Source organism: Stenella coeruleoalba (assembly GCF_951394435.1).
Source record: "Stenella coeruleoalba genome assembly, chromosome: 15".
NCBI classification, from domain to species: Eukaryota; Metazoa; Chordata; class Mammalia; order Artiodactyla; family Delphinidae; genus Stenella; species Stenella coeruleoalba.
The window spans coordinates 65,637,623-65,664,344 of record NC_137161.1 but is presented as its reverse complement, the minus strand read 5'-3'; the positions used below and the strand labels follow the sequence as shown (position 1 = coordinate 65,664,344).

At 45.3% G+C, this 26,722-nt stretch overlaps 1 long non-coding RNA gene across 1 annotated transcript in view; it reads right to left on the bottom strand.

Annotated features, from left to right (window-relative positions):
- Window positions 1-1,416: 1,416 nt before the first annotated feature.
- Window positions 1,417-26,722, bottom strand: part of LOC307198706 — a 93,973-nt gene continuing 68,667 nt past the window's right edge. Inside the window, exon 3 of the long non-coding RNA XR_013831674.1 lies at window positions 1,417-1,517. This is a non-coding gene — a long non-coding RNA (uncharacterized lncRNA). The remainder of the gene's footprint in view (window positions 1,518-26,722) is intronic.

The window sequence follows — 26,722 nt, the reverse complement described above, 5'->3', positions numbered from 1 at the left end:
AAGCCAAGATGCAGAGCTTGGAGGTGGAAGGAATCTGACCAACAGCATCCAAGAGTGAGTTCCCTGTAGAATCAAACGGTAGGTTCCAAGGAAAACCTGGAGCCTTAAACAAAACGGTATTATTCTGAACATGATTTTGGAGAAAGGCAATCGGAGCAGTGAGAAAATAATGATCAAACCTAAAAGGCGAATGAGTTTTTCTTAATAAAGGTGCTTGTATTATTACCTGGATAGCTTTTTGTTTAAGTGATTATGTTGCCATAGAACTTTTTGTAATTCATTAAAATTCATAGGACATGGAGGGCCAGGAAAAACAAGAGTAGGTGGCAGGGTTATTACTTGAAGTCCAATTCAATAAATAAAATTTATTTTTCTATAGCGTCCTTTATACACAATATTGCCAGTGGCTTTACGGTCCAACAAGACTGAGTCTGAATGACTTAAGGTATTTGCTTTCAGATCAAATCGACTTTATGAACGTTCTGACTTCCCCCTGTACTAAATGAAGTGATATACAGCTATTCTCGACATAATTTCTGTCACCACCATTATCTTTCCTCGCTTCAGCTCTTTCACAGAGCTCCGGGGTGACATAAGTGATAATTGCCGCAGTCTTTCCCTCACAGAGGGGACTGCTTTTGCTTCTTCCAGTTGATCACTTCAGAAGGGACTTTCACAAGATGCTGGGTGGCGTAAGGAGAGGAAAGGAGCCGATAAGGACAGGAGCCTAACGAAGGGGCACAGGACTCACCCCTCTGTCAAATCCAACCGACCCAAGCACAGCCAGAGACAGTTTCCTAGGTCCTCGGGATGCAGACATGACCCAGATGCAGCCTTGTCACCTTGTGCCTTACCTCATCTCCTTATGACATTCAAATAAATGGTAATTGAAAGGCAATTTACATCTTTGCTGCAGTTTTTGCTAAAAATGCCAAGGCGAAAAGACCTTCATAGTGCACAGCAAAACTCAAAAATCCTTTCCCCAGCCTGTCTCTCTTCTCTCCTTCCGCCCTCCCTAAAACTCCCTCATAAATCAACCCCTGGCAGCCTTTCTGCTTTTCTTCCTTCCCCTCTTCAGGCTCAGCTCTCTGGCTTTGGCCGGTTTTTCTTTTCTACCCTCACCTAGATACTGTACCAGAAAAGAAAGCAAGCAAGGTGGGCCCGAGGCAGAAACACATTGCAAAGATTTATAACTTAATATATTTTCTTTTATAACCTGTCATAAATTCTCCCTTCAAGGAGTGCCCATTCTGAGAACAGTTGTTTTAGTTAAACCTACGTGTAAAAGACTATGTTATCACCTGGACTTCCCGTTTGTTTAGAATGAACAATTTTGACCCTTAGAATTGGGCCAAAGAAGAAGAGAACTGCGTATAATTTAATGTGAGCAAAAAAGATTTAATTACCTCAAGTGTGATACAGGAACAACTCCTTTGTAAGAGTAGAGAAAATCCCAGAGGAAGCAGATCTGCTTTTTCCTAATTCCCTTAACCAACGACCACGTCTTTAAAATAAACCTAGGTGTCAAGACAATAGTTTTTAGAATTGGGTAAAATACACATAATATAAAATTTGCCATTTTTAACTGTACAGTTAAATGGCATTATGTACATTGATACGGTTATATAACCATCACCGCTATCCATCTCTAGAATTTTTTCATCTTCCCAAACTGAAACTGTAGCCATTAAGCAACTCCCCATTTCCCCCTCCCCCCCACTCAGCCCCTGGCCACCAGCATTCTACTTTCTCCCTCTGCGATTGGCTACTCTAGATATCTCATAAGTGAAATCATACAGTGTTTGCCTTTTGTGACTGGCTTAGCTCACACAGCATAAAGTCCTCAAGGTTCATCCATGTTGTAGCATGTGTCAGAATTTCCTTAGATTTGTTTATCCATTCATCCATTGGTAGACATTTGGGTTGCCTCCACCTTTCGGCTATTGAGAATAATGCTGCTATGAACGTGGGTGTATTCAAGCTGCCTTTTTTGTCCAATACAAAAGTCTGGAGGCTGTTTTGTTTCTGTTGGATTTTTACTGGGTAGAAAATGAGCAGCCTTGAACATTTAGTGCTTCAACTCCTTACTCATCATTGAAGTAGATGCTCTGTGGGCATTTGCCAACCCATATCCCTGTTCTCTAACAACTGCCTCCTCGTCCATCAGTTGGGATGCCACTGATGTCATCCCAACACTGGGAGTGATTCCACCCTTCCCTGGACACATCTGATTGGATAAGGGAAAACTCTGACCAGGGGAAGCCAAACCATTGGCTGAGATCAGCCCATCAAATTCCTCCTCTCACAAATTTGGACTTGACACTCATGAAGAGACTGGGTCAGTTAGCACAAGTCCACAAGTACTGGACTTGTGCAATACGTAAATTCAGGGCCACAGGGTCAGTCAGCCCGCTCTCTGAGGTGGAAAATGGAGAAAGCCAATCCCTGAGAGAAAAGAGTAAAGTCTTACTACAGAGAGGACAAGAGACAACCTGCAGCAGAGAAAGTTATACACCCAGAGAAAGGAACAGAGACAGAAATAGAAAGAACCTGCCTTTGGCGCCACTGGCCTTTCTGTTTCTGAAATGCTGTATTTCCCATTCCTGTGTTCCTTGAGATGCTCGTGTATCCTTCCAAAAAAGTTCCCATTTTGCTTAAGTTATTTTGAGGGATTTCTGTTCTCGGTAACCTAATGTGTCAAGATAATCTATTGAGATATTAATTTTTGTCTTGTTTCTCTGCTCAAGGAGAGAAAGATGAGAAGTAATTTTCTCTTTCTCCCCACGTCCTGAAAGAACAGCCACATTTCTGTTTTTGCTTTATTGTTCTAAGATTCCACTCATTCTTCTAAGGTAGCCACTAGCCACACGTGACTGTTGTGTGCTTTTGACATGTGGTTAGTCCCAATTAGGGACACTGTAAGCATAAGATACACACTGTTGCAATGGCGTAGCCCTAAAATCAAATGTCAAATAGCCCATTAATCATTTTACATTGGTTACATGTTCAAAATGGTAGTGTTTTGGCTATCTTGGGTTAAATAAAATATATTATTAAAATAAATTCATCCATTTTGCTTTCCTATTTTAATGTGGCCACTAGAAATTTTTAAATTATACATGCGGCTCAAATTATATTTCTCTGGGACAATGTCAGTTGAAGGTCTAGGCTAGTCGGGGGGGAAAAGGAGTGTCCAGAACTTCTTTGCATTCCAGGAGTCCTTCAGAAGAAAGTTCCACTGTTGTCTTTAGTGGGTAGGTCAGACTGACCATGGAATTAAGCTAGAGTTGTCATAGAGGAGCCAGAGGAGAAGGGCGCTGTGAATGGAGGAGGGAATAGTGTCACCCTGGGGAGAACTGGAGATCCTAGGACACAGAGGGTGGAGGGAGGCAGACCATGAGCGCCAGAGACCTGCAGTGCCCTAGATGAGACAACCCTCTGACCGGGTGACTCCTGGATCCTAGGGGTGATGGCCAAGAACCATGACTGCAAAGGCTATAGGGAGGTCCCTGTATCTGAGCCACAGCTCAACTATGGAAAGCATCTCCCAAAACAGATGGGTGAGGACCAAGCCCCCACTGGCATCAAAATAAACTCCAGGATTTGATAAAATGCCATGGGGCGGGGTGGGGGGCAGCCTAGTGCTGACAGATACGGCACATTTCATCAGTCATGTGGGTGGGGCCTCGGAGTCCGATTTTATTTGACTTAGAAAAATGAAGAGAGGTGAGGTTTTCTGCACCCCAGCACAATGGAACAAGTTCATGCCTGTTTCACCAATAATCTTGGGCTAAGACAGCCAGATTCTGCGGGTCTTCAGGGCATGTGAAGTCGAAAGTCCATGGGCCTCTGTGCACGTGGCTGGCTGCAGGACTTCTCTCTCGTAGCCGCTGACCTGAAGTATCAGGACCCATATGCCTTCCAGTTAGATACATCTTCTTAGGAATATACCGAGAACTACTGGGAACCAGAAGCCAAGAGAATTCCGAATAACGTCAAAGCTGCCGTCATATAACCTCTGAGCTGGAAAGAATCCATAGAGATGACACAGTCCAACTCCTTCGTTCTAGCAGAAAGAAACCATAGCCTGGGTGGGAAGAACGGAGGATTTGCTTGTGGTCACACAGGCAGTGGTCAGATCTCTAACTAGAAGGCGGATGCCTTTTTTACTCTCCTGGGCATCTCAAACGGCCCTAGAGCTGGGTCCTCAACACTGGGGCCTCACATCCTTCCCTTTTCAAAAATGCCAAACAATTTACAAGATTCCAGGCAGAGCCTTCTAACCAGATAACATGCAGGTATCGGATTTGAGACATTCAAACTCTACAAGGAGGAAACTACTTTTACTAGAACTATGCACATATACACACATTGTCATCAGATACAGCCTAGTACAGCTTCTGTAGCTGCTATAACCGAAAGAGGGTGGCTTAAATAAGAAGCTCATCATTGTCTCATGAAACAATCTGGACATAAGTAGTTCAGAGCCAGTAAGAAGGCTCCAGGTGCCTGAGGCCCAGGATCTCCCACTGTGTTGCTGTTCTTCCACACATACGGTCTTTCCTTCACTGTGTGGTCCAAGAGGGCTCATCTTCATACCTTCATTCTGACCAGTGTGGGGCAGGGGTGGGCAAAAGAGAGGAACGGGGAGAGTCATGACTGGAAGCTGCTAATATCACTTCTGCTCACACCCTATTGATCAGAACTCAGTCACATGGCCATGCCTCACTGCAGGGGAGACTGGAGAGCAGCCTTTGTTCTGAGAAGCCACACACCTGGCAAAAAGTCTATCACCACAGAAGAATAGAGTAATAGATGTGGGGAAAATTAGCTGCTCGTGGATACAGCTGCCCATGTACCCATACTCACACATCAGCATGCTGGCTCATATAGAAACACACACCTACACGTCAATGAATGCACCTGGCACCCATGTTCCTATGTGTACTTTCACACACACTCAGATATGCACGTGTTCCAACCCTATGCATGCTTGTTCATCCATTCACATGTTCATATATCTCCACACAAAGCGCACATACCAGTGTGGCTGTGTCACTAACACACACACACAAATGCGTGTACACGTGGAGAGAAACAGAGACGGAGGGAGAGGAGGGACTGCAAAACCTGTCACTCTGTCAACCTGCTGTGCAATGTGGGGATCGATTCCCAATCTTCGTATGTCCCCTCTCATTGGGGATGCCCCTTGTCCTGTGTTTAGGACACATTCTTTTTTCCTATATTCAGAAGGACATTTAGAACAAGATGAGGGATTATGCAACACACCACAATGTAAAACAAAATAAAATAGCGTGGAAGTGCCTGTAAAGAGGTCCACCCCATACTCCGCACCCATAACCCCTGGGGTAACTGACATCTCACCCTCTCTATTGGCAGTCTGCCCGCCGCATGTTTGGGGCTACCCAGCTGACTAGGAGGACATATAAGGTGCTAGAGCCAAGATTAAGAATACCTGTAAGGCCAAGTGGTGTGGGAAGGGATGCAGACTTAGAAGCAAGTATGAGATACGGTGAAATACCCAAGCAGGTCACTGCATACACCTGACACACAGCACTTAGTGAATACTTGGATGGATGGATGGATGGATGGATGGATGGACAAGTGGACAGATGGACAGTGGATGAGCAGATTCATGGGCAGAGAGCATAGACTATTCTGCACCCTGCCCTCATTTCACTCCTGTAACTCGATCCCCTGACACAGCAGTAGTCACATAGTAGGTACACAAACAACAGTTAAGCCAGTTGGCTGGCTGATTGGATGGAAGAATAAATGGTTTAGATCTTTTCCATCCTTTTTGGAAAATGAGTGTTTGCCCAAAGTGACATTTTGGATTAAGTAAATTGAGGCATGGGGAGGAACAGAGCTACCACTTACTGGCATTTACTATGTTCCAGACAGAACAGTTGCACGTGCTGGCACGTTTAATTCTCAAAAGAAGCCTGTAAGGCAGGTTCTATTATTATCTTCTCCATTTTACAGTTGATAAACTTGAGACACAGAGAGATTAAGTACTTTGCCCGAGGTCACTTGCTCAAGCTAGTGAGTGGAGAGCAAGAATTTGAACCAGGGCTGTCTGACTCTAGCTTGCAACCATGCCGTACTGTAGAGAGCTTTCCCCAACTGCAATGGGCTGTGGGAGCCCAGTTCACGTAACAGATGAGGGAAAGGCAGCTCTGCCTGTTTTGAATCATGATCCCGGAGCTCCGCTGCTCCCGTCCCCTCTCCTTACTGCCTAGGACAACTCTGTGGACCCCTGGAGCCCCATGAAGCATGGTGGGGAAGCTGCTGCTCTGTAGGACGCTCCAGGGCTCTTCCTGGCCCTGTGCTAAGAGGCCTCCCAGGCTACCGCAAGTAGAGATAAAATTACATCCCCCAAAGCTTCCCACCGATAGGGGGAAAAGCAGTTAAGGGAAATGGGACACAATGGGAAAAAAATCCAGGTGGCCCCGGGCTTTGTCGCCTCACCGCTGTGAGCTTCATTTCCTCAGATGTGAAGTGGGTGTAATGTTGCCACCTTCACAGGGTGGCGGGTGGGTGACAGGAAACAATGCGTGCTCCGCACACAGCGCGTATAATAAATAGTCACTGAACGTCGGGTGGCAGTAGTAGCAGTGGAGGAAGCCCCAGAAGGTCCTAGTTCTCTGGCCCCATTAGGTGCTTTGTCTCTTCTGGCAGCATGAGATGGTAAAGAGAGCATTAGACAGATGTGAATTAGAATGTCAACTCAGCTACTTACTAGCTGAGTGACCCTGGGCAAGTCACTTTACCTCTCTCAGCTTCCATTTCTACTTACTTAAGTGTAGACTATTTGCTAACTTCTGTTGCAAGCATCAAATTAAACGAAGGCAGGCACACAGGAAGGGGGACATAAACATTCTTCTTTCTTTCCCATTTCCCGGGGCCTTTAGGGTTTTGCAGTGACAGCCAACAGCCCCAGCTCCCGTGAAATCCACAGCTGCTTCCTTAGGACGAAGGTTCCCCAGCCACTTCTCCCCACAGGGGATTACAGTTCTCTCCTTCCCACCAGGCTCCAAGACCTGCTGGCTTCTGCTCCTCGGCTATGGGATAACTTCCTCCTGGTTATTTAATTTCTCTCCAAACAGCAAGGGAGAAAGAGCAGGCCGGCTCCTGCCTTGGGCAGACAATCTTCAGATACAGAAATCACTTCCCTAGGCAGCACAGACGAAGAAAGATTTGGGGCCCTGGATGAATCATCAGGGCTCCGGGGAAGCAGGGAGCATCACAGTCTATCATCCAGTTGGCATCACGGAGAAACAAGGGTCGCTGGGATTCCTGGAAAAATGACATGTGAGAGGAGGCTTTGGGGGGCCAGTGAGACAATTTACTAGTTGGCCGTGCCATCTAAATAACGCCCGAAGGTCCCCGGGACACCTGTGTCACCTCACAACAGGGGATCTGAGTGAGGCAGCCCGGACAGGTCCGCAATGGCGAGAGGAGTCAGCTGTCACATCAGCCTTTGCCACTGTCACGAGGGTTGAGTCTCTCTCCTCCTCCTTGGGTGTTTCACTCGAGTGTACGTCTGTACGGGGCCTGGCACAGAGCATGGGTGGCATGGAGCGGAATGGATCAGAATCCTGCCCAGGAAGAGTGCTCAGAGAGGGTAGACATGTGCACCAACTGTCGCACCTAATCATCACCGTGCTAGGCGCTGGGCGTTCATTCACTTCATCTACACCACCGCTCTGTGGCGTCAGTGCAGTTATGATTCACATTTCACAAACACAGAAAGTGAGACACGACAGTTCAGTGACTTGCCCAAGATCACCGTCAGCAAGTGGCAGTGGCAGGAATAGAAACCAGGCGGTATAGCTTCGAGCCTCCGCCTTCAACCCCTCCACTCCAGTCCACACAGGACTGGAAGCAGTAGGGCCATTCAGGCTTCGGGGTAAAGTGTTCAAGGCAGTGCACAAAGGGAGCCCTGGAAGGCTTCCCAGATCCCATATGGTTTGGACCGAAAGGGATGCAGGAGGGTGGGCATTCGGGCAGATGAAACAGCATGAGTAAACAGACAGAGGATACCCTGCGGGCTTGGAAAGTGGACCTCACCAGCCGGTGGGAAGGTCCTGGAGGAGAAGGTTGGTAGGAGGGGGCTCAAGCATGAGAGCAAGAGAAGGTCTGAGGCCACCGAGGTTCTAGAACAGGAGAGAGACCTGCTCAGATTCGTGCTTTGGGGGCTGCGGCGGTAACATGTGCCAGGAAGCAATGGAGGGGCTGAGCCCCGAGAAGAGGGCTGGAGAGGAGGGTGCAGTCACTTACAGGTGATTATGTAAAATTTGAGGAAGAAAGGGGGAAAGGGAGGAGAAGGATGAAACCCAAGGAAAAGAAAAGGGGAGCAAGGTAAAGAAAAGCAAGGAGAGGAAGAAAGAAGGAGGGAAAGGGAAAAGGGAGGGAAAGACCTGATTCTGGCCCGGGCGCCAGGCACACGCGTTCTCTCAGCGTTTCCCGAGTGTAGGGCTCACGCGTCCGGTGATGGGCACACACGGAGATGACACGAGGGGCGCCTGGCCATGGGATTAAGTAACGCCAGAGCTGGTAGTAAGAAGGGTGTCCCCCTTTAAATGTGTTCGTTCCTGTTTGTGTTGAAAGGGAGTGTTGGTTTGGTGTCCCCTGATGCTTGCTAATCTTCCTCTCTAACAGAGTGGCCTCCGGCCCACAGTCTTTGGCGGGCGATGGTAAATAGCTAGCACTGAGAACATTATCTTGTTTTTGTTTTTGTATTGGGGTCGGATATGACAAAAATCACAAAAATGGTGCCCAAGTGACCAAAGTGCTGGTTTTCCATCCTGGCTGCACTTTAGAATCATCTGGGAGTTTAAAAATCCTAATGTCCAAGCTGCTCCACAGACTCTGGTTTGATGGGCCTGAGATGGGGCCAATGCAACAATTTTTTTAAGCTCTTGAAATGATTCTAAAAAGCAACCACAGCTGAGAACCGCTGGCTAAAGTCTTGAAAATATCCCATTATCTCGTTTAAATCATCACCGGTATGTCATTACTCTGAGGATGGTGACAAAAATCTCTACCTCACGCCATTGCTGAGGACAGGGGATCTGACCAATATTTGTAGTTCAGGTTCATCTCTTCTATGATCATGTCCCCTCCCTAACCTTCATTCCAATGCCCAGGGCTGGGCTCAGGGCCAGGATCATAGCACTTAAAAGTCCTGCAGGGTCCTCTGCCCCCATGGAGATTACAGCAAAGCTACCCCATGTGAAGGCATGTCCACTTGTAAGCTGACCCTCCTAAGACGTGCAGCTTTCCAAGTGCCCGATGCAGCCCCAGCCCTGGCAACATTCCAATTCAACCAGCCTTGCTGAGGACACTGGGGAGTCCCGTGTCCTCTTCCCAGCCCATCCATTCTCAGTGGAGGGAAGCTGGTTCTTTTAATTAAGCCCCACATCAGTGCCAAGTGCTTCCAAGACAGAGTGTGGGAGGAGTCTCTGAAGTGTGAGACAAGTTGACAAGGGGGGGTCATGATGGATCCTTCCACACCAGATTCAATATGCCTCTAACGACTTGTGATACAGCCGGCATCGGTCCAGACTAGCAGCGGCCCCGTGACGCACGTGTTTTCTCTGCAAACCAGAAAGAAGTTTTCGCTCAAAGGAATTCCCAAGAATGCCATTGCCTGAGACACATGAATCTGCACAACAGGGACTGCATCTTTAAATACCTTTAGGGGCCATATGAGAAACATCTGTGAGTGAAGCAGGCCAGGGTGGGTGCAGCAGGGAGTAGCAGAGACTGCGGCAAACAGGAGGGGAAATGCCAAGGAGAAAGCTGCTTCTGAGCTCTGGGTCCAGTGGGTCCAACTGGGTCCCGTGTAGCCTAGTCTTCTGATTCTTTTAGGGGAGCAGTCTTCCCATTTCACTCTGAGTAAAAGCTAAAGTCCTGACAAAAGCTTGTCAGCCCGTCATGATCTGCTCTTCCTCTCCCACTGCCACCATTTCTGTGTCCTCTTTTCCTATCACTCCCACCCTGCTTGCTCCCACCCCAGTCACTCTGACTTCCCTGCTGATCCTGAAACTCACCAGCCACACTCTCGTCTCAGGGCCTTTGCACGTGCTGCCTGGCAGGCTCTTTTCCCAGGCATCCCCATGGCTCATTCCCTCACCACCTCCAGGTCTTTGCTCTAATCTACGCTCTCTCAATGAGATTCACTCCAACTAACTACCCTCTGCCATCTGCCCTCCCCACACCCCAGCCCTCCTTACTCTGCTTTTTATTCTTTCGTACAGCATTTATCACCTCTCACCTATATTACCCCAAAAGTCTTTTACTTTATTTACAGGTTTTACTTTATTTACTGCTATATCCTAAGCACCTGGAACCATGCCTGGCAGGTAATAAGTGCTCAATAAACATTTGTTCAATGGATAACTGAAATCTGCTGTTATGAACTGAAATTATGGTGAAATTCATATGTTGAGACCCTAACCTTCAATGTGACCATATTTGGATACAGGGCTATTTAAGGCAGTAGTTAAGGTTTAATGAGGCCATAAGGGTGACCTTAATCCAAAAGGACTGGTGTCCCTATAAGAAGAGGAAGAGACACCAGGAACACACATGTACAGAGAAAAGGCCACATGAGGACACAGCAAGAAGGCAGCCTCCTGCAAAGGCAAAGGCCTCATCAGAAACCAACCATGCTGGCACCTTGCTCTTGGACTTACAGAAAATAAACTTCTGTTGTTTAAACCCCTCAGTCTGTGGTATTTTGTTATGGCGGTCCAGGCAAACGAATACATCTGGACATCTGGATTTTTGTGTGAAATCCCCTGATTCATAAACGCTGTCCACTGTTTCAAAATTTAAAAATAAACTTAAAAGACCTTTCTGAGGGCCAAACAGGGCATGTCTACGAGCCAGATATTGGACATGTGCCCCTAGCTTGTGATGTCAGGCTTCCTAGAAGTCATGTACTCAAAGAAGGATTCATATCCCACTTTAGATCACCTGTGCTCATCCAGCATCTCTCAGTTAGGACGAGGAAAGGTGAGAGTTTTGTCGGCCTCCTCCCACCCTACCCCTTGTGCAACTCACTGGAGCCAAAGGCTCTGAACTGCAAAAACGGTCATGCTCCCCCATTCCTGAGTCCTCCCATTAGCCCCCTATTGCTCTTGCAGTAAAACCCATCTCCTTACAGGATCTACTCAGCCCTTCATGATCTGTCAGCGGGAGGTATACAGCAGTGATGAATGCCACCTCCGGGTATGGCCCCCCAAAACCCAAGTGGCCACCCACATTCTCTTTTCCCCTTCTGTGGCAACCATTAAGGCTTTGTGTTGAAGATGGCAGGGTCACGTGATGGAGGGAGGCAGGATCCCTGAGTCACTGCTTAGAAGAGAACCACCAGGAGAGCTGCCCAGACTGTGACAGGAGTAAGAAATAAGCCTTATGGGCTTCCCTGGTGGCGCAGTGGTTGAGAGTCCGCCTGCCGATGCAGGGGACGCAAGTTCGTGCCCGGGTCCGGGAAGATCCCACATGCCGCAGAGCGGCTGGGCCCGTGAGCCATGGCCGCTGAGCCTGTGCGTCCGGAGCCTGTGCTCTGCAACGGGAGAGGCCACAACAGTGAGAGGCCCGCGTACCACAAAAAAAAAAAAAAAGAAAGAAGCCTTTATTGTTTAAGAAACTGAGATTTTGGGGTGTTACTGTAGCACAGCTAGCCTTTCCTGATTATTACAGTGCAAACGCCAATAATAGCAGGCTGTTCCTCCCATTTAATCCAAGCCAATGGGACTCTCTCAGGATGGAGAGAAATAGCAAAGCCTTAGTTCAGATTCATCCAGCAGAGGCTCCCTGAAGACAGTGCCCAGTAGTTCCTGCTTTCTGGAACCTCTGAGGGAATCTGGATCCTGCTCTTTGAAAGCCTGGGCCACACGACTCTGAATGAATTCTTCCCCGCACTGTCCCAACTTTGATCCTACTCTGACCCCTGGGACTTACTCCCAAAACTTGGTCTCCCTACCATTTCCCTGTCTTCCAAACCTAGAGATTCTGCACCCTGTGTGACCTCAGATAGGAAGCCTCTTTTCCCCAGACCACTCAGAGCCCAGTCTCCGACACTGGCCCTTAAAAGGTGCCCTGGTCACACCAGGAAGTCCATGCCTGCATCCAGCCCTTGACACAGTGATTCAATATGGCCAGAGTGCTCTTTTTTGTCAATTTCCTTCTGAATCCATTTACAAACATTTAAAAGTTGCAAGATGGGAACAAACTCATACAACCCAATGGTTAAGGATTTGGGATCTGGAGCCAGATTGCCTTTTTTTTTTTAACATCTTTATTGGGGTACAATTGCTTTACAATGGTGTGTTAGTTTCTGCTTTATAACGAAGTGAACCAGCTATACATATACACATATCCCCATATCCCCTCCCTCTTGCGTCTCCCTCCCTCCCACCCTCCCTATCCCACCCCTCTAGGTGTTCACAAAGCACTGAGTTGATCTCCCTGTGCCATGCGGCTGCTTCCCAATAGCTATCTATTTTACATTAGTAGTGTATATATGTCCATGCCACTCTCTCACTTCGTCCCAGCTTACCCTTCCCCCTTCCTGTGTCCTCAAGTCCATTCTCTACGTCTGTGTCTTTATTCCTGTCCTGCCCCTATGTTCTCCAGAACCAATTTTTTCTTTATAGATTCCATATATATGTGTTAGCATACAGTATTTGTTTTTCTCTTTCTGACTTACTTCACTCGGTATGACAGACTCTAGGTCCATCCACCTCACTACAAATAACTCAATTTCGTTTCTTTTTATGGCTGAGTAATATTCCATTGTATATATGTGCCACATCTTCTTTATCCATTCAACTGTCGAAGGACACTTAGGTTGCTTCCACGTCCTGATTCTCTTAGCTTTTGCTTGTCTGTAAAGGTTTTAATTTCTGCGTCGAATCTGAATGAGATCCTTGCTGGGTAGAGTAATCTTGGTTGTAGGTTTTTCCCTTTCATCACTTTAAATATGTCCTGCCACTCCCTTCTGGCTTGCAGAGTTTCTACTGAAAGATCAGCTGTTAACCTTATGGGGATTCCCTTGTATGTTATTTGTTGTTTTTTCCTTGCTGCTTTTAATGTTTTTTCTTTGTATTTAATTTTTGATAGTTTGATTAATATGTGTCTTGGCATGTTTTTCCTTGGACTTATCCTGTACGGGGCTCTCTGCGCTTCCTGGACTTGATTGACTATTTCTTTTCCCATGTTAGGGAAGTTTTCAACTATAATCTCTTCAAATATTTTCTCAGTCCCTTTCTTTTTCTCTTCTTCTTCTGGGACCCCTATAATTCGAATGTTGGTGCGTTTAATGTTGTCCCAGAGGTCTCTGAGACTGTCTTCAGTTCTTTTCATTCTTTTCTCTTTATTCAGCTCTGCAGTAGTTATTTCCACTATTTTATCTTCCAGGTCACTTATCTGTTCTTCTGCCTCAGTTATTCTGCTATTGATTCCTTCTAGAGAATTTTTAATGCCATTTATTGACAATGGGAGAGGCCACAACAGTGAGAGGCTCGCGTACCGCAAAAAAAAAAAAAAAAAAAAGAGCAATTGGGCTTTAAAACGAGGTCAGTTTGACTCCAAAAGCTCACTCCACTGTTCCTGGCTACCTCTTGTGGTAATTAAAACTATTTGTTGAGCTTTCGTTTATGTCCCAGGCAAAGTACAACTGACATAGCATCCTTTGCGCAGAGCATGTCATCCTCAGGAAACTGAGGCCGGAGGAGCTAAATTTGTTGTCCACGTGCGCACAGCTCCTAAGTGACAGAGGTAGGACTGGAACTCGGATCTGCAATCTCCACAGTGTTTGTTCTTTCCCGATGACATCAAGCTGCAGAGGCTAAAGGCCTCCCACACTGATGAAATTCCCACCATCACCTCACAGGCCACATCGTGGCTGTCCCATAGTGGCTTGTGGAGTTGGATGCTTTTCCTGTAATTCAGAATTCTTGATACTTTGACCAAAACTGAGGTTTCCCTGCATGCGGTGAAAAAGGATTGGCCCAGGAAATGAGAGGGGGAAGTAAGATTGTAGGCTCTTGTTTACATATGCAAGGCATGTGTTCTTACAAAAGCTCATACATCTGAAAATTGCATCTTTTTAAAGAAACCGTCCCACAGAACTATTGGGAAAGGTCTTCCGGGGCCCAGCTTCAGTAGCTGATTAATGACCTATAAGCTGCTGACATCAGAAGCTGGTGAGGGTGGTCCGGCTCTACCCCACAGATAAAAGATGCTGCCAACCCCAAACGCCGTGTCCCCTTTGGAAGGATGGCAAAGCTAACTCCCAGCCTGCTTTTTTTTCTGCTGCCCTGGGGGAGGTTAGCTTCTCAAAGCATTCCCAGCAAGGGCTATAAAAGACTTTTGGAAATCCGAGCTTACCCACATAATAGATTCCTTAGAACCCTTTCTGCAAAGAGGCAAGTACAAATCACAAATAGTTAATGAAACCAAAGTAAAATTTGCAGTGAGATAAATCTTCTCCTGGACGTTCCAATTACATGAGCCAATAGCGCCTCCGGATAGAGAAAAAAAACCTGAGGGGCCAGAAGGGAAGGTGGCCGACGGCACTGCGCTCCCTGGCAATGCCCCTGCATTAAGGAAACTTTGATATTCCGCACACGGGTACACATAAGATCACAAAAGAGCCGAGGAAAAAGCTCCTTCTATTTCAGAATCACAAAACCGGAGTAAGAAGGCTTGAAGCCAAGAAAGCCTTGATGTTTTGCCTTCTTAAGAAGACCTACAGTTTTAATCCATGTTAGCATATTAATTGCCCTTATGCAGCTGTGTGCTGCTAATTACAAATGAATGGTGTTTATTCATGATAGAAGACCCAGCAGGAAAGTCTGTCTACTTAGCAACACTATGTTAATTTGAGTTTGGCTTTCAAAGGTCATAAAACTGCTTTGAATGAAAACGTTTCTTAAAGAGAGAGTTGTTTTCCCTTCTCTCCTTCACCCATTGCAAGGAAGTTCTGGGTAGAGATCTGGTCCTTTCTCAGTGCCCAGACTTGCTTCTCAGATGGGTGAGAGCCGGTTTCCCTAGTGGGCAGGGAAACGGCATTAGCCTCTGCTGCCAGCGCGCGATGCACAGCCCACCCTCTTTGCCTCTTTCCCTCTTGGTTTGTTTTTCAAGTATCAGCGCGTCAGCGCTGCAGACCCATCTCTCCTTTTCTATCTGCAAGTAGGAAACACCCATCCCCACCGGCCAGAATTTCTCTCTGTGCTCCTTGCCTGCATGCTCGTGTCTGGGTGGTAAGTCTGACCAACCTCGCCTTGACCAACTAGCTGCCTTCAAGTTAGGGATTAAGGAACTAGGAGCCCCCAGTTCTCATTCCAGTTTTTACCTGAGAGCCCTGAATCTGGGGGAGGCGATGGGCACAGTGTTTTATATAATCAAAGCATCATTTCTCATTTGGTTAGTGATGCTTGAGCACAGTATCTGCTGGACAGAACACACAAGAGCTAGTGGAAGCGTGGCTCCTTGAACCTCTCTTGAAGTCTATAACTTAGATATTTCCAAATTCTCTTTACCGTGATTAGTCTGAAGTATTAAAGCTTGAGCCTGTATGTTTATCTCCCCTGTGGAAATCCCATTTTCCTTCTATAATAATCCTAAAAGGCAGTGCTATTTATTATTCCCCTTTTTTCAGATAAGGAAACTGAATCTCAGAGAGGTCAAACAGCTTGCCCAAAGTCACACAGCTAGTACAATGTGAAAGTAGAAACTGAATATATCTGACTCCATAGTTCTGAATCACTGCTTTACAGGGACCTACCAAAAACTCAGGGCTTTTCAATGTGGAAAAAGACGTGTGCTAGAGAGTTGGAGAGAATCCAAACTCATACCTGGATAACCTGAGAGCAAGGTCCTCCATGCCCTCTGGGGCATTGGCCACAAGCTGAAAGATGCTATTACCCTAGACCAAAGCATTTTAGAAGCTCAGTTTTTAAAAATCAGTAAAATGTAATCCATCAAACTATTGAGAAGTTGCAGCTGCTGATAGGATGAGACATAAACCTAGAATTGCTCGTAACCTTCTTATCACCGTGAGGGAAGAGCTTGCCAGAAAATGCAGACCACACAGAAGAGAGAAGATCTGAGATGAGGAGAGAGAAACTAAATGCTGATCTCACCATTCAAGCCCCTGGATCCAGCCATAACTGTATGTTCACCACTTTTCTAAAATTACTTGAATCAATCGCTGTCCAATTCTTCCATGTCCTGGTACTTATAAAAATCAATTATGAACTGTTAATTCTTCTCCTGAACTTTTTTAGTTACATGAGCCAATACATCTTCCTTTCCTTATTAAACTGAGTTGGATTTTCTGTCATTTGCACCTGCCAGTGTCCTGAGTACCTATTCGTTTTCTATTGTTGTTGCTCTTTTTCTCTCCATTATTAATATCATTATTTTATAGCACATGAATAAATCGTTTAACTGTGGGTTTAGAGGGCCCTCAAACTTTACCTCACACCAAACACAAAACTTAACTCCAGATGGATCACAAACCTAACTAAACCTAAAAGCTAAAAATATAAAAACTTCTTAAACAAAACATAGGACAATATATTTGAAATCTCAGTTTAGACAAAGATTCCACAGACAGGATAGAAAAGCATTAACAATAAGAAGTTTTAAATGACAGATTAAACTTTATCGAAACTAAAAACTTCTATTCTTCAAAAGACATCATTAAGAAAATGAAAAGGCAAGTCACAGGCTGGGAGAACATATTCACAGTACATATATCTGACAAAGAAATGGTACCCAGAATAAACAAGTCATACAACCCATAATAAAACATTTTAATGGCAAAATGCTTAGACAGATGTTTCACAAAGAAGATACTCAAATAGCCAACAGACCGTATGAAAAGATGCCCTATAGTATGAATTTTCTGGGAAATGCAAGTTAAACTTGCAATGAGATGCCACTTCATAGCTACCAGAAAGGCTAGAATTGAAGACTGGTAACTCCACTGTTGAGTACGATAAACCACTGGAACTCTCATACTTTGCTGGGAAAATGTTAACAACCACTGTGGAAAACAGTTTGGCAGTTAGTTCAACACACTTGAAATGATCCAACCATTTCACTCCTAGGTATGGAAGAGAAATCAAAACTTGTGCCCACAAAAGGACTTTCATAAGAATGTTCACAGCAGTTCTATCAAGAACAACCAAAACCTGGAAATGACCCAAATGTTCATCGAAAACAAATCATGGTATATTCCTACAAGGGAATAATATTCATCAATAAAAATGAACAAAGAACTAATACATTCAATAACATAGATGAATCTCAAAAAGGTTATGTTGAGTGAAAGAAGCCCAGACACAAAAGACTGCATGTTGTCTGATTCCGTTTATGTGAACTTCTAATACAGGCAAAACTAAGCTATGGTAATAGAGATCAGACCAGTGGGTGCTTGGGCGAGAGTAGAGGGTGACCCTCTACTCTTCCTTTCTTCCTGAAGAAGTATAACAGATACACAGCATATAACAGTATACGGCACAACAGCAGAATACAGCGGAGTAACAGTATAAGCATGGAGACTTGGAACTAGAATGCCCAGCTCAAATCCTGGTCCATGACGTACCAGAGGTGTGACCTTGGGCACATAACTTAACCTCTCTGAACTTCCATTTCTTCACCTGTACATTCTTCATGAATGTTCAAAACTTAAATAACGTTTAAAAAAATAAGGTAGGGCTTCCCTGGTGGCACAGTGGTTGAGAATCTGCCTACTAATGCAGCGGACACAGGTTCGAGCCCTGGTCTGGGAGGATCCCACATGCCGCGGAGCAGCTAGGCCCGTGAGCCACAGCTACTGAGCCTGCGCGTCTGGAGCCTGTGCCCCGCAACAAGAGAGGCCACGATAGTGAGAGGCCCGCGCACCACGATGAAGAGTGGCCCCCGCTTGCCACAACTAGAGAAAGCCCTCACACAGAAACGAAGACCCAACACAGCAAAAATAAATAAATAAAAATTAATAAAAGGCAGAATAGGTGATAGTGTGCCCCGAGCACACTATTAAAAATAATAATAATAAGGTAAATTTTTAAAATAAGATAAATAAAATATGGTGTAGTAGGTTGGATAGTGTCCCCAGAAAAGTTCACCCAGACCCTGGAATGTGATCTTATTTGGAAATATGGTCTTTGCGGGTATAATTAGGGCAAGGATTAAGATGAAATCATACAGGGTTCGGGTGGGCCCTAAAGCCAATGAGAATGTCCTTAGAAGAGACAGAAAAAGACAGAGACACAAAGAAGTGATGTGATGATGAAGGTAGATGTTGGAGTGATGGGCACACAAGCCAAAGAACACCAGGCATAGCCAGCAACCTCCACAAGCCAGAGGACAGTCATGGCACGGTTGGTCTCTCAGAGCCTCCAAAAGGAATCAACCCTACAGACACCTTGATTTCAGACTCCTGGCTTCCTAGCTGTGAAAGGATAAATTTCTATTGCTTTAAGCCACCCAGTTTGTGGTAATTTGTTATGGCAGCCCTAGGAAACAAATACATATATGGTAAGGGCCCATGCTGGATAAATGGATTTTTTTTATTAGTAAATGGTTTTTCCTGTTATTAAAGAGCAAAGCCCTTGCCCTGTATACCTGGGGGTCCCATGTAGTATCTAGCTAGATGTTTGTATTAGTTTCCTGGGGCTCCATAATGAAGTGTCACAGACTGGGTGGCCTAAACAACAGACGTTTATTTTCTCACAATTCTGGAGGTTAGAAGTCCAAGATCAAGGTATTGGTAGGGTTGATTTCTTCTGAGGTATCTCTCCTTAGCCTGTAGATGGCTGACTTCTCCCTGTGTCTTCACGTCATCTTTTGCATCTGTCTGTGCCCAAATTTCCTCTTCTTATAAAGGTACCCATCATATTGGATTAGGACCCACCCGCATGGCCTCATTTTAACTTATTTATTTATGTCACTTAAGACCCTATCTCCAAATACAATCCCTCTTTGAAGTACTGGGGGTTAAGATTTCAACGTATGAATTTTGAGGGGACACAATGTCACCCATAACAATGTTGATAAATGCTTATTTTACTGAAGCATCAGAGTCTTGACCTTCAACTTACAGACAATTCGATTATACTGAACAAGAACTTACTACTGAGGCTTCCTGTAGCAACCATGGAGGTGCCCTTGTCAGATCTTCCTTCAAGAGGACCTGCTGGCTGTTTGACATCCTTCAAACTTAGCACCTTTGTACCTGTCACAGCATCCCTGCCGGGCCACGTTCCCTGGGCTGCTGCTCCCAGCCAGGGAGGGAAGATGGCAGGGGCACTAGATCCCAGCCATTGCCGTGGCGGGGCTGCTCTAACCGGCAGCTTTGGCTCTGAGTCTCCCCGGCAGCTGGCCAAGACTCACCCAGGGCTGCACTGTGACCTGAGGCTCATCTTTTCCTCTCTCCTTTCACAGATGTCAGACCTGACTCAGGCTGAACTCTCTCCCTCTGGACTCCTGCTCTCGCCCTTTCTCCTTCACAGGCATTTCCCCAAATAAATCTTGCATCTCTTATCTCATCTTGGTATCCAGTTCTCAGAAGATCCGAACTGACACATGTGCCATGATGAGAACTTGGAATGAAACACAAAATTATCCTAAAAAAACCTGGGATTCACCAAAACCACCCCAAAGCACAAAATCATTTGCTGCAAAATCCAACAAGGGAGGGCTCCCTTCATGGCCAGGCGCCATGGTGTCACTTCACTCTCACAACCACAAAATTAAGGTATAAACACACTCATCATTTTACGGATCTTACATAGCTACATGGAGGAGTTGGAACTCAAACCTAGATCTCTTTTGCCCCGTAGTCTGTGCTCATCACCACTAAGTTCTTGAGGGTTGCAAACGCAAATGCCTGAGACATTGGCCAGAAGGAAGGAAGGAAGGAAAGAAGGAAGGAGGGAACCCGGGCAGGCTTAAGACCCAAGGAGTGGTGGGCTTGTGGGGAACTGGAGAGACTCTATGCAATCATCTGTGGACAGGATTGAATCTGCTGAGGAGTTTGCAACTCTTCCTTTTCTTCATTATTGTCATCGTCATCGTCACGGTCGTCACCCTGCCTCCTCTTCTTGGAAATCTTTTCTCTGGCACTGACATGGTGAACTCCTACCCATCCTTGAAAGCCCCAGATAAATGTTATCTATTCAGAGCTTTCCCTCACTTCCCTAGAACAGCTAGACTCTCCCTCCTCTCTGCTCCTACAGCACTCTCTATGTCTCTCTGTCCCAGCAAGGAGTACATTAGTTTGCAGATCTGTCTCCCTTGCTAGACAGTCAGTTCCCCAAGGTCGGGCCTTATCCTCCTTCCTATCCTTCAGCTGCACTGGGGGCAGGAAACCACTATTTTTTGGGTGCCTACTCTGCCCCAGGCATTGCAATGAGCACTTAATCTTCACAGCCACCCCGGAAAAGCATTTCTCTTACCTCGTTTTACAAATGGGGATTCTGAATTCCAGAAAGGTGAAGTGACTTGTCCCACAACTAGCAAAACTTAGGCAGAACCAGAACTCAAACTCGGCCTGCCCCCCATTGTCCCCAACCAAAGCCCCCTCGTCTTCTCACACTGCTCTCCGGGCAGCCACAGGGCAACTGCCACAGCCAGCAGAGGGGGTGGCGGGAGGGGCCGCAGGACAATCCCAGTCTTCTCTGTATATTGAGGGGGTTGGACCAGCTGACGTTTAGCTCCTTTCCTGCGCTGACATTTTATTCTAGGAGGTTTGTTATCTCTCCTTTTGACACCATCTGAACTATTCGAGACAAGCCCCTGCTTTAAACATAAGGATAAAACTGCCTGTCATTGGAAATAAGCCTCACACACTATCTCACTAATAGAAGCAGGACTATTTCTGAGATACCTTGGCGAGTTCGTTAGGTATGAAGATTAAACTCGAATTCATCTCGGCTCAGCCAGACGCGCCCTGAAATCGAATTGCAGGGAGTAGAATTTTCAGCTGCTCAGCTGGTTCAAGACGAAGGTGAGGGAGACCTGGACAAACATGCAGAAATCTGCCCACTGGAAGATAGGGGCTTCTAACTGCCAAAAGCCAGCCTGACCCATACAGGGACATGGCATAATGGGTAGACATGCAGACTCTGGAATTGGAATCACTAGCTTCAAACCCAGCTCCCCCACTTGCTAGATGAGTATCCTTGAGCAAGTTTCTTAATCTCACTGTTCCTCAGTTTTCTCATCTGTATAATGGGGTGAATGATAGAACACATACTATTAGTTGTTGTGAGGAATAAATAAGCATGTAGTTAGTGCAGCCCCTGGTATATAGGAAATGCTTAGTAATCGAAGTTAGAATTATTATGTAGGACCTTTCTAAAAGTGTCCAGAATATTCTGTTGTTCACAGGACACAGCTCATGATACTCAATCATACTTGCAAGGCCTTGCACACTCTGGCCTCTGATAATCCCTCCAGCCTCGTCTCTTGCTTTTGGCCCCATCTGCTCCGCATCCCTGTTCAACTGCCTACAATCACCCAGATGTCCCCCTCTCTCTTCCCTTCCCCACCACTGCTGTCACATACAAATTCCCACACACCCTTCAGAGGTCACCCCTCTCCAAAACCCTCTCCTACCTCCCCATCAGGCAGGAAGACTGGATTAGGGCTGCAGGTGGAATATCCACACAGACACGAGGCTTGGTCCTACAGGGGATGACACTCCAGGGAAACTGCCCTTCAGTTCCCCTCACCCTACTGTACACACACAGAAATGTGCTGGCTGTCACTGGAGACTCACCCTTGGTGGGCAGGCAGGCAAGGGTCAGCATCATGCAAACTGTCAGGAAGGAACTGGGTGTCCATGATGACGGCCAAAGGAAGTTACTCTGAGAATCAGAAGAGATCCTCTCCCCTCTCTCCTCTCAGTTTTTTTTTTTTTTTTTTTTTTTTTTTTTTTTTTTTTTTTTTGCGGTACGCGGGCCTCTCACTGTTGTGGCCTCTCCCATTGTGGAGCACAAGCTCTGGACACGCAGGCTCAGCGGCCATGGCTCACGGGCCCAGCCGCCCCGCGGTATGTGGGATCTTCCCAGACCGGGGCACGAACCCGTGTCCCCTGCATCGGCAGGCGGACTCTCAACCACTGCGCCACCAGGGAAGCCCTCCTCTCAGTTTTATCGGTAGATGGGTGTCATCATGGGGACTTGGAAGCTACATGTTCTGTGCAGTTTTTTTCTTGTTCAGTAAGATCTTGTATCCTTTACCCGTGACGTCTGGCATTCTTTCCTCCAAACGCATCACTGTCACCTCCATTATAGCATCTCTTCTAAGTCCTGTGCTGCCCTTGTATTTCCCCTCTTACGGTCCTTCTCAGGCTTACATGGTTAGTATTGAAGATTACGGATTCAAGAACCAGACTGCCTGAGTTCAAACCCACATTTTCCATTTAATAGCTGTGTGATGCCGGGCATGTTACTTAACCTCTCTGTACTTCAGTTTCCCCATCTGTGCAGTGGATAATACTAACACTTTTCTCATAGTGTTGTTGTGAGGGCTAAATGAATCAACACTTGTACTGCTCTGGGAATAGTGCCTGGTACACAGAACTAGTTCAGTAAGCACTAGGAATGGTTAGTATGACTATTAATCTGAATCTCCCTCCCCCCTCCCCTCTGGGTTGTAAGGTGAAAGAGAATAGGGGTTACTGGCACTGTTTATACTTTGCCCCCAGCACAGGATATAACCCAAAGCAGGTACTCAGTAAATATGTGTGGAAGGAAGAGAGAGAAGGAGAGGAAAAGAGAAGAGGAGAGAAGAGGAGAGGGGAGGAGAGGGGAGGGGAGGGGAGGAAAGCCTTGAAAGTTAAGTGCAACATATAATGTTATAGGTAGAAAATTATCCAGAATTGAAGAAAACCAGATAAATCCATTTCCACCCAAGTGGAGCCAAACCATGCTTTTTCAGTTTGCCAAAATCATGTAATTATTCTCAACCGTCACATATTTCATAATTCCTTATATTCAGTTCATTATTTGTTACTTTAGAGAGAGGAACTAGGACACATTAGCTCTTACTTGAAAGGTGCATTGACCAGCACAGAACGACTGTCTACATTGGACCAGGATCCAGCTGGTCCTTCAGAGAGCTTGTGATCACATCTCAGTCTCAGCCAGTGTCCTCAGCCCATGGAAAGCCAGTCATCGCCTCAGTGCTCATCCTGCAGTCCCACGTGTAAACCTCAGCTTTGCAGACTGAATCCCCAATTTTGCCAACACACCAACAATGAATCTGTTTTCAGTTGCACATTCACATTATGCAAGTTCTCAAGATTAATGTTTAAAACCAAAAACTTAATTGAATAGTTTTCAATGCAAAATCATTATCACACAGATTGGATTCCTCTAACTCCATGTGACCAGTATTTTCTCTCCCTGTCAACAGCCAAGTAATATTCAAAGGTCATCCGATGATTAGACACTCAGAGCTAGAGGAGCTGGATGAATCAAAAGTTCAGCGGCATCAGAATAAGATGAACTGATGCGTTCATCTCACAGTAACAGGTGGCCTTGCCTCATAGTTCTTAAACTTCAGGCATTCCGGTACCACCTGCATGACTTTTCGCTGTATCTACTGGTACTATTAGCTACTATCTTATAAGGAGCTCCTGGACAATCTCTTTGTTGGGTGGGGCTAGGAGTCCTCAAACAAATACTTCTTTATATCAAGAGTTTTTCTCTCTTGTTACCAGATAGTTCCTAATATAGTTAAAGCCTATAGTTCTTCCTTAAATGTAAAACTGGCTTTGCAATTTTTTTTTTAATCAAACGGTGACTGACAGGAGATAACAGTTGTATCTCGAAATGTAAGAATGTTCTTGCTTTTCAGAATTATGGAATTTTAAGGATTGGTGTTTCTAATATGCCTGGGCAGTCCCACTCTGGAAATCTCGCCACCATTAATAAGGTTAGGTATGCTTAGATGACCAGCACTCCAGGGCAGCCAGAAACAGTGGGATTCCCACCCAGTCCGTTTCACTACTATTGTTCTGCTGAGAACCACTGGTAGAAATTCTGATCTTAACTGACTGGGTACAGATAAAACACAAGTTTCCTTAGGAACTCACAAGTTGTTGGACTCTGAAGATTAAAAAATTGTAGCTCTTTACGCCCCTCTTTTTAAATATTTATTTATTTATTTATTCGGCCTCATTGGGTCTCAGTTGCAACATGCGGTCTCTTCCTTGCAGTGCACGGGCTTCTCTCCAGTTGCAACATGTGGGCTTTTCTCTACTTGTGGCGCTTGGGCTCTCCAGTTGTGGCACACGGGGTTAGCTGCCCTGAGGCATGTGGGATCTTAGTTCCCCGACCAGGGATCGAACTCGCATCCCCTGCATTGCGTGATGGATTCTCAACCCCTGGACCACCAGGGAATCCCCTCCTCTCCTCTTTGACTAAGGACCACACTTTCTCCTCACTGGGTTTAGGGAAGTTGGAGTATCATCGAAGTTCACATCTATTAAATCTACACCTTGCCTATCTGCATTCCCCATGCAAAGCCCCATTCATTTGGTGGGAGAAGAACCACCTCCTCTTCTAACTCCTCGTTTGGTACCAGAAAGTTAGTTTTTAATCAAACTGATACATTTATATCACTTTTTAAAGGTCAACTCTCTTTTATATTACTTAAATACACTTATTTTTCAAATAAAGTGTTATATTTCTATTCTATGATTATTTTACAGATATAAATAAGTGGAAAATCTGTATCACTTGCCAGAAGTAGAAAGCAAAATAAATATAAATAAAATAAGACAATACCATTAAAATCTAAATAGATACTGTGGTTTGCTAAAGGCACCAAATTGAATGAAGGAAATGTACTATATCTTGTTTTTGGTGGTTGTGTATACTTGTCAAAATTCATTTAATTGAACACTCAAGATTTTAGCATATGTAAACTGTGCCACAAAGAAAAAGAAAATTTCCATTGGTTAAGATTTCCTTCAAGATGGACAGTGCTGGGCAGAGTGTGACAGTAGTTTCTCTCCCTTCTCTTGTCTCCATGGCTGCTCAATCACCTGCCCATCTCTTTTTGATTGACACTTTCTGTATTTGGCTCTGTTAATTCATTCAATCAGGTTACATTAACATTCTACAGGCCTAATATCTACTCAGTCTTTCTGAGGTGATTTTTGTTTTTGTTTTTGTTTTTTTGCCAAAAGTCCTGATCATTTGCTTATTTTAGCAGATTTTTTTTTTTTTTTTTTTTTTTTTTTTTGCGGTACGCGGGCCTCTCACTGTTGTGGCCTCTCCCATTGTGGAGCACAGGCTCCGGACGCGCAGGCTCAGCGGCCATGGCTCACGGGCCCAGCCGCTCCGCGGCATGTGGGATCTTCCCGGACCGGGGCACGAACCCGCGTCCCCTGCATCGGCAGGTGGACTCTCAACCGCTGCGCCACCAGGGAAGCCCTCTGAGGTGATTTTTTCCATCACTTTTATGACCCTTTATGAGGTTATATGTCTTACCCATAATAGCCTCCAAAAGGCAACTCTACCACAATGATCAAATTTTAAGGACATGCTTCACTAATAGCTTCAATACTAGACTATGATATTATTTCCAGTATAGGATCCCCTGGATTAAGCAGGATAGTTCAGTAGTTTAGCTTACAGTTAGATAAAATTAATAAACTGAACCATATGAAGTTGCCAACACTCATTTATTTTTACCAACAAAACGGCAATTATATACAGCTCAGAAAGTAAAACTGGACAATTTCACACCTACCTCAACATTCTGTACAGTTACTATAAAGTAAGATGAGTATTTCTTTAAAAAATTAGAAAAACTTAATCGACAAGCACAAATCATTAATTAAATAATTTAATTAAATACATTAAAATTAGTTAAATAAGTAATTGGTTAAAATGATTAGTCAAGTATGCAAAAGATTTTAACTAAATTAGTGTATGTATATACGTACATGCTCAAGGTGGCCCAATATTTTGCTGAAAGTCATCTCACAACCACAGAGATGAGCCTTTATGTCTTGTTCATGGGTATATTTCCAATAGCCAGTAGAGTGCTGGAAATATAGTAAGTGCTCAAGGAATATCTGCTAGGGCTTCCCTGATGGCGCAGTGGTTGAGAGCCCGCCTGCCGATGCAGGGGACATGGGTTCGTGCCCCGGTCCGGGAAGATCCCACATGCCGCGGAGCGGCTGGGCCTGTGAGCCATGGCCGCTGAGCCTGTGCGTCCAGAGCCTGTGCTCCGCAGCGGCAGAGGCCACAACAACGAGAGGCCCGCATACAGCCAAAAAAAAAAAAAAAAAAAACTGCTAAAATAAGCAAATGATCAGGACTTTTGGCAAATAGATCACCCCATTCTCAAAACATATATTCCCAAATTCTTTTACTTCTAAAAGAAGTTCCAGATTATTTTTGCTGCATTTTTCCGTGTTTACATCATACCCAAATCAACTTTCCTGCTTCTAACCAAGACATACAACAGTGCACGAGTCAAAAGGAAAAAGATGGGGGTATCAATAATCCAAGTTTTAAAAATCATGTCCTCTATGAGACAGAATAAAAACCAGCTCAGAGGATTTTAGGTTTGACAATAACATGAACTTCCAGAAAAGATGGTAGAATGCAACCAGAGTATATCTTCTGCTATGGAATATTTAATTTGC